This window comes from Chiloscyllium plagiosum, unplaced genomic scaffold, assembly GCF_037043375.1.
Source record: "Chiloscyllium plagiosum isolate Xiang-an unplaced genomic scaffold, Cpla_swu_hap1 HiC_scaffold_44, whole genome shotgun sequence".
In the NCBI taxonomy this organism is placed as follows: Eukaryota; Metazoa; Chordata; class Chondrichthyes; order Orectolobiformes; family Hemiscylliidae; genus Chiloscyllium; species Chiloscyllium plagiosum.
In genome coordinates, this window is record NW_028270182.1 from 21,057,803 (window position 1) to 21,067,213 (window position 9,411).

Below are 9,411 nucleotides of genomic sequence, written 5' to 3' on the forward strand. Positions count from 1 at the left end.
TAATTGGAAGCACTAGCTTTCGGAGCGACGCTCCCGATGAAGGTGACTATCACCTGATGAAGGAGCGTCGCTCCGAAAGCTAGTGTGCTTCCAATTAAACCTGTTGGACTATAACCTGGTGTTGTGTGATTTTTAACTCTGAGCTGATGGTGGAATTCTTAGTTGCATTTTGAGAGTGATTCTGTGAGTTACTCAGTGGAACTGTACATAAGGTGTGACCAGTCACAGCTGTTTAGCCTCTATTATATTTACTACCTCTCACCTTTGTGAAAACACAAGGGGTAGGTGAGTGGAAAATATTCATGGCCTGTTCAGCAGTGTGAGGGAAATCCTAAGGAGGAATATGTTCCTCAGGCAGGATGTAGGCAATCAAATGACAAATTCTGCAAATGAGAGGCCAGGGGACATTCCAATGGGACAACTACCTATAATTATCAAGACAGTCACAGGATGTGCGGTCTGAAAATAGTCCTGGAATTTTTTCTCATGTTATGTGACCATCAGTGTAGGCAGGGGATGGACACCATGGATGTGGAATCCACATCCCTTGAGTGTCCAAGAACCTCAAGCCCATTACAGAGACCTTGGCTGATAACAAGTAGGGAATAGTGGAGTAGCAGAGGATAACAAGAGTGTACAATGAACACTCCGCGCAGAGAGCAGAGGGGTTGGGAGGTCATGTTGCAGCAATACAGGACACAGGTTAGACCACTTTTGGAATACTGTGTACAATTTTGGTCTCCCTGCTGTGGGAAAACCTGTAAGGCTTTGAAAATGATTTACAAGGATGTTGGAGGGTTTGAGTGAGAGGGAGGGGCTGAACAGGCTGGGGCTGTTTTACCTGCAGCGTCAGAGGCTGAGGGGTGACCTTATAGAGGTTTATAAAATCACAAGGGGCATGGATAGGGTAAACAGACAAGGTCTTTGTCCTTGGGGTGGGGGCGTCCAGAATTAGAGGGCATAGGTTTAGTGTGAGAGGGGAAAGGTATGGGCAACCTAATGGGCAACTTTTTCACTCAGAGGGTGGTACGTGTATGGAATGAGCTGCCAGAGGAAGTGGTGGAGGCTGGTACAATTGCAACATTTAAAAGGCATCTGGATGTGTATATGAATAGGAAGGGTTTGGAGGGATATAGGCCGTGTGCTGGGACTAGATTAGGTTGGGATGTCTGGGTCAGCATGGACAAGTGGACTGAAGGGTCTGTTTCCGAGCTGTACATCTCTATGACTCTATGACTATGACTCTATTACATAAAATTTTGTTTTATATTCACTGATTCATGTTGCATGCAATAAAGTGCTTTTTGCTGTATTTTTCTCTACATGTAACCACTAATATAGATCTAATCTGATCTCTTGCAACAGTGAGGAGCTGCATTTTTAAACTCTGACCATGAGGGCCACATCACCTTTACCTGGTCACAGAGTTGACCGTGGAGGGAGTAACCTGCCTCTGATGGGAATGTACAGAAGAGTAGAACAAAGGCAAAGATCTCCTTCATTTCTTGTTCAGTTGATATAGGCCTGAGCACCTGAGAGATGCTGTGGAGGTGAACTGGGACCACGCCGAGCCAACTGGGGAACTACCAACTACATTGCAATAATTTGGTTTCAGTGGGAGGAGCTTCGTAAAACTAAGACAAAATGGAATAGAGAGAATTTAGCTGGAGACTAAGATTATAATCTCACAGCAATGCGAATGTTTATTCTATTCATGTCTGAACCATTGGGACAGTTACATGTCAACAACATTCACTCACTTCTGCTATACTTTCAACAGAAACAACACTGACCCTCAGACAGTGCAGCACTCCCTCAGTACTGACCCTCTGACAGTGCGGCACTCCCTCAGTACTGACCCTCAGACAGTGCAGCACTCCCTCAGTACTGACCCTCTGACAGTGCGGCACTCCCTCAGTACTGACCCTCTGACAGTGCGGCACACCCTCAGTACTGACCCTCTGACAGTGCGGCACTCCCTCAGTACTGACCCTCAGACAGTGCAGCACTCCCTCAGTACTGACCCTCTGACAGTGCGGCACTCCCTCAGCACTGACCCTCTGACAGTGCGGCACTCCCTCAGCACTGACCCTCTGACAGTGCGGCACTCCCTCAGCACTGACCCTCTGACAGTGCGGCACTCCCTCAGCACTGACCCTCTGACAGTGCGGCACTCCCTCAGCACTGACCCTCTGACAGTGCGGCACTCCCTCAGCACTGACCCTCTCTCAGTGCGGCACTCCCTCAGCACTGACCCTCTGACAGTGCGGCACTCCCTCAGCACTGACCCTCTGACAGTGCGGCACTCCCTCAGCACTGACCCTCTGACAGTGCGGCACTCCCTCAGCACTGACCCTCGGACAGTGCGGCACTCCCTCAGCACTGACCCTCTGACAGTGCGGCACTCCCTCAGCACTGACCCTCTCTCAGTGCGGCACTCCCTCAGCACTGACCCTCTGACAGTGCGGCACTCCCTCAGCACTGACCCTCTGACAGTGCGGCACTCCCTCAGCACTGACCCTCTGACAGTGCGGCACTCCCTCAACACTGACCCTCAGACAGTGCGGCACTCCTCAGTACTGACACTCTGACAGTGCAGCACTCCCTCAACACTGACCCTCAGACAGTGCGGCACTCCCTCAGCACTGACCCTCTGACAGTGCAGCACTCCCTCAGTACTGACCCTCTGACAGTGCCCACTCCCTCAGCACTGACCCTCTGACAATCCAGCACTCCCTCAGCACTGACCCTCTGACAGTGCGGCACTCCGTCAGCTCTGACCCTCTGACAGTGCCTACTCCCACAGCACTGACCCTCCGACAGTGCTGCACTCCCTCAGCACTGACCCTCTGACAGTGCTGCACTCCCTCAGCACTGACCCTCTGACAGTGCCCACTCCCTCAGCACTGACCCTCTGACAATCCAGCACTCCCTCAGCAATGACGCTCTGACAGTGCGGCACTCCCTCAGTACTGACCCTCTGACAGTACGGCACTCCCTCGGCACTGAACCTCTGACAATGCAGCATTCCCTCAGTCCTGACTATCTGACAGTGCAGCACTCCCTCAGCACTGACCCTCTGACAGTGCGGCACTCCCTCAGCACTGACCCTCTGACAGTGCAGCACTCCCTCAGCACTGACCCTCTGACAGTGCAGCACTCCCTCAGCACTGACCCTCTGACAGTGCAGCACTCCCTCAGCACTGACCCTCTGACAGTGCAGCACTCCCTCAGCACTGACCCTCTGACAGTGCGGCACTCTCTCAACACTGACCCTCTGACAGTGCGGCACTCCCTCAGCACTGACCCTCTGACAGTGTGGCACTCCCTCAGCACTGACCCTCTGACAGTGCAGCACTGCCTCATCATTCACCCTCAGGCAGTGCGGCACTCCCTCAGCACTGACCCTCAGACAGTGCAGCACTCCCTCAGTACTGACCCTCAGACAGTGCAGCACTCCCTCAGTACTGACCCTCTGACAGTGCGGCACTCCCTCAGTACTGACCCTCTGACAGTGCGGCACTCCCTCAGTACTGACCCTCAGACAGTGCGGCACTCCCTCAGTACTGACCCTCTGACAGTGCGGCACTCCCTCAGTACTGACCCTCTGACAGTGCGGCACTCCCTCAGCACTGACCCTCTGACAGTGTGGCACTCCCTCAGCACTGACCCTCAGACAGTGCAGCACTCCCTCAGTACTGACCCTCTGACAGTGCGGCACTCCCTCAGCACTGACCCTCTGACAGTGCGGCACTCCCTCAGCACTGACCCTCTGACAGTGCGGCACTCCCTCAGCACTGACCCTCTGACAGTGCGGCACTCCCTCAGCACTGACCCTCTGACAGTGCGGCACTCCCTCAGCACTGACCCTCTGACAGTGCGGCACTCCCTCAGCACTGACCCTCTCTCAGTGCAGCACTCCCTCAGCACTGACCCTCTGACAGTGCGGCACTCCCTCAGTACTGACCCTCTGACAGTGCGGCACTCCCTCAGCACTGACGCTCTGACAGTGCGGCACTCCCTCAGCACTGACCCTCTGACAGTGCGGCACTCCCTCAACACTGACCCTCAGACAGTGCGGCACTCCCTCAGTACTGACACTCTGACAGTGCAGCACTCCCTCAACACTGACCCTCAGACAGTGCGGCACTCCCTCAGCACTGACCCTCTGACAGTGCGGCACTCCCTCAGTACTGACCCTCTGACAGTGCCCACTCCCTCAGCACTGACCCTCTGACAATCCAGCACTCCCTCAGCAATGACCCTCTGACAGTGCGGCACTCCCTCAGCTCTGACCCTCTGACAGTGCCTATTCCCACAGCACTGACCCTCTGACAGTGCAGCACTCCCTCAGCACTGACCCTCTGACAGTGCGGCACTCCCTCAGCACTAACCCTCTGACAGTGTGGCACTCCCTCAGCACTGACCCTCTGACAGTGCAGCACTGCCTCATCATTGACCCTCAGGCAGTGCGGCACTCCCTCAGCACTGACCCTCTGACAGTGCGTTTCTCCCTGAATGAATGGGGTGAAGTCTCCTGGTGTGTTGACTTGGGCCTGTGACCTCCCAGCTGTCGGAGGATCCAGTCTGTTCCAGCATGTGCGCACTGACTTACTTTGTGGAACGATGATAAATGTGTTTTTTTTCTCTCTCTCGGCAGCTGCTGGAACATTCTTAGCCAACCAAAGGCACCCATGTGACAGATTTCCCTGCATCCTGCTAACCGAGAGCCTAACAAGGATAACTGGCTTGCTTTCAGGTGTAAACTGGTTCCAAGGCAACTGCTCTGCACAGCAGTACAATGACACAACGCGTGACTTGGTGGAGTGACCTTGTTTGTTATAGAATACACGAACGTGAGTCTCCTCCCTCCTCAACCCTACACACACTGGAAACCTCTGCATTGTCTGTTACCGTGACAGCACTGACAGTCAGCCTCCTGAGGGAGGGAGGGACGGAGGGAGGATGAGGTGGTAACCGTCTCTCGAATCGGCTCCCTGGCAGATTCAGGACCAAAGCTACTGTGGCTTACTCACAGGGAATAATTATTGGAGTAACCTGTGTTTACATAGTTTCGGCCACACTGCACCTTGCACCTCCTCGAACATCGGCTCAAATCACTGCAACAGAATGAGGCCATTCAGCCTTTCCTCCAGCCTGTTACGCAGTATCAGAAGGCCATTTAGCTGCTCCCTCTCCCAAGTCTGTCACTCAGGAAGAGGAGGAGGCCATACAGCCCTTCGAGATAGTTACACAGGCACTGGAGGAGGCCGTTCACCTCCTCAAAATAGTTAAACTGGAGGAACAGGAGGCCAATCAGTCCTCGCTCAAGCCTACCTCTAAGGGAAAGGAGGAGGTGATTCAGCCCTTGTGCCCTGAATAGCAGGAGGCCGTTCAGTCCCTCAAATGGGTTATACAAGGACAAGGGATCAATCAGACCTTTCCTCAGTCTATCACTCAGGAACAGGAAGAGGTCTGTTCAGCACTTTGAGTTTGTTTCACCCTTCAATGACATCCTGGACGATCTGTATCTTCAGCCCACTCACCCTGTATTGGTTCTGTAACCCTTAATCCCCATGGACCTGCAATGGTTTACCAATTTCTATTTTCAATTGGCCAATCGGAATCCAACCTCATCAGGACAATCAGAGGGGAGGGGTTCCCCATTTCTGTTCCTTTCTGTGTGGGGAAGTGCTTCCTGACCTCAGTCCTGAACGGCCTAGCCGGTATAACACTCACCCATTGTTCTTCTCCCGTCCCACTCAGAGGAAAACGTTTCCCTCCATCACCTCAATCAAATCCTTTAATAATGTAAAGTGAGTTTTATTTGTTCTTTGAGGGAAATTATTCAAACGATCCCTCAGCACTGACCCTCCAACCGTGAGGCACTCCCTCAGCACTGACCCTCTGACAGTGCAGCACTCCCTCAGCACTGACCCTCCGACAGTGCAGCACTCCCTCAGCACTGACCCTCTGACAGTGCAGCACTCCCTCAGCACTGACCTTCTGACAGTGCGGCACTCCCTCAGCACTGACCCTCCGACAGTGCGTTGCTCCCTCAGTACTGACCTTCTGACAGTGCGGCACTCCCTCAGTACTGACCCTCTGACAGTACGGCACTCCCTCAGCACTAAACCTCTGACAATGCAGCATTCCCTCAGTCCTGACTATCTGACAGTGCAGCACTCCCTCAGCACTGACCCTCTGACTGTGCGACACTCCCCCAGCATTGACCCTCTGACAGTGCAGCACTCCCTCAGCACTGACCCTCTGACTGTGCGACACTCCCTCAGCACAGACCCTCTGTCAGTGCCGCACTCCCCCAGCATTGACCCTCTGACAGTGCAGCACTCCCTCAGCACTGACCCTCTGACTGTGCGGCACTCCCTCAGCACTGACCCTCTGACAGTGTCGCACTCCCTCAGCACTGACCCTCTGACTGTGCGACACTCCCTCAGCACTGACCCTCTGACAGTGCCGCACTTCCTCAGCACTGACCCTCTGACTGTGCGACACTCCCTCAGCACTGACCCTCTGACAGTGCGGCACTCCCTCAGCATTGACCCTCTGACAATGCCGCACTCCCTCAGCACTGACGCTCTGACAGTGCGGCACTCCCTCAGCACTGACCCTCTGACAGTGCAGCACTCCCTCAGCTCTGACCCTCTGACAGTGCGGCACTCCCTCAGCACTGACCCTCTGACAGTGCCGCACTCCCTCAGCACTGACCCTCTGACTGTGCGACTCTCCCTCAGCACTGACCCTCTGACTGTGCGGCACTCCCTCAGCACTGACCCTCTGACTGTGCAGTACTCCCTCAGCACTGACCCTCTGACTGTGCGACACTCCCTCAGCACTGACCCTCTGTCAGTGCCGCACTCCCCCAGCATTGACCCTCTGACAGTGCAGCACTCCCTCAGCACTGACCCTCTGACTGTGCGACACTCCCTCAGCACTAACCCTCTGACAGTGCAGCACTCCCTCAGCACTGACCTTCTGACAGTGCGGCACTCCCTCAGCACTGACCCTCTGACAGTGCGGCACTCCCTCAGCACTGACCCTCTGACAGTGCGGCACTCCCTCAGCACTGACCCTCTGACAGTGCGGCACTCCCTCAGCACTGACCCTCTGACTGTGCAACACTCCCTCAGCACTGACCCTCTGACAGTGCGGCACTCCCTCAGCATTGACCCTCTGACAATGCCGCACTCCCTCAGCACTGACGCTCTGACAGTGCGGCACTCCCTCAGCACTGACCCTCTGACAGTGCAGCACTCCCTCAGCTCTGACCCTCTGTCAGTGCCGCACTCCCCCAGCATTGACCCTCTGACAGTGCAGCACTCCCTCAGCACTGACCCTCTGACTGTGCGACACTCCCTCAGCACTGACCCTCTGACAGTGCCGCACTCCCTCAGCACTGACCCTCTGACTGTGCGACACTCCCTCAGCACTGATCCTCTGACAGTGCCGCACTTCCTCAGCACTGACCCTCTGACTGTGCGACACTCCTCAGCACTAACCCTCTGACAGTGCAGCACTCCCTCAGCACTGACCTTCTGACAGTGCGGCACTCCCTCAGCACTGACCCTCTGACAGTGCGGCACTCCCTCAGCACTGACCCTCTGACAGTGCGGCACTCCCTCAGCACTGACCCTCTGACAGTGCGGCACTCCCTCAGCACTGACCCTCTGACTGTGCGACACTCCCTCAGCACTGACCCTCTGACAGTGCGGCACTCCCTCAGCATTGACCCTCTGACAATGCCGCACTCCCTCAGCACTGACGCTCTGACAGTGCGGCACTCCCTCAGCACTGACCCTCTGACAGTGCAGCACTCCCTCAGCTCTGACCCTCTGTCAGTGCCGCACTCCCCCATATTGACCCTCTGACAGTGCAGCACTCCCTCAGCACTGACCCTCTGACTGTGCGACACTCCCTCAGCACTGACCCTCTGACAGTGCCGCACTCCCTCAGCACTGACCCTCTGACTGTGCGACACTCCCTCAGCACTGATCCTCTGACAGTGCCGCACTCCCTCAGCACTGACCCTCTGACTGTGCGACACTCCCTCAGCACTAACCCTCTGACAGTGCCGCACTCCCTCAGCACTGACCTTCTGACAGTGCGGCACTCCCTCAGCACTGACCCTCTGACAGTGCAGCACTCCCTCAGCACTGACCCTCTGACAGTGCGGCACTCCCTCAGCACTGACCCTCTGACAGTGCGGCACTCCCTCAGCACTGACCCTCTGACAGTGCGGCACTCCCTCAGTACTGACCCTCTGACAGTGCCCACTCCCTCAGCAGTGACCCTCTGACAGTGCGGCACTCCCTCAGCACTGACCCTTTGGGCTGCAGTTGTGAGGACAATAGAGTTGGGAGTGGTAGATAACGTAAAACGTTTGCAGATCTTTATCCCAATACAGTTCCGAAACTGCAGAGCCAAAAAGCACACAACACCAGGTTATAGTCCAACAGGTTTCTTTGGAAGCACTAGCTTTCAGAGTGCAACTCCTTCATCAGGTGGTTGTGGAGTATAAGATTGTAAGACACATAATTTCAGTTACCTCATACTGTAAACTTTTGCTATAAATTCTATGTTGAAAAAGACCTGGATTGTTTGTGAAGTCGCTCATCTTTTAGAATGATCGTGTTGGTTTCAGCTCTTTCATACGTAAATCACAAAACTTTTTAAAAAAGTTACATTCTCAAGTGAAGTTTAACGAGTGGTGTCATGTCGGTCTAGAGAAGGTGTGAGCTGCCGAGTGGGAGACTGTCTGTGCCATTCCAGGTGAGAGGTGAACCTCAGAACCTGCAGACCTGAGTGAGGGAGTGTGGCTGAGCAGTTAGTCACTGGAGGAAGCGAGGAGCTGGGCCAGCCCCAAGGGCATGGAGGCAGGATGTTCTTCTCAGCGATTGGCAACATTGTCTTGGTACCAACCTCCATGTACAGCGTATCATCCGTCGTCATTTCTGCCACCTCCAAACGGACCCCACCACCAGGGATATATTTCCCTCCCCTCCCCTATCAGCGTTCCAAAAAGACCACTTCCTCCGTGACTCCCTCGTCAGGTCCACACCCCCCACCAACCCAACCTCCACTCCCGGCACCTTCCCCTGCAACCGCAAGAAATGCAAAACTTGCGCCCACAACTCCCCCCTCACCTCCCTCCAAGGCCCCAATGGATCCTTCCATATCTGCCACAAATTCACCTGCACCTCCACACACATCATTTATTGCATCCGCTGCACCCGATGTGGCCTCCTCTGTATTGGGGAGACAGGCCACCTACTTGCGGAACGTTTCAGAGAACACCTCTGGGACACCCAGACCAACCAACCCAACCGCCCCGTAGCCCAACACTTCAACTCCCCCTCCCACTCCACCAAGGACATGCAGGTCCTTGGACTC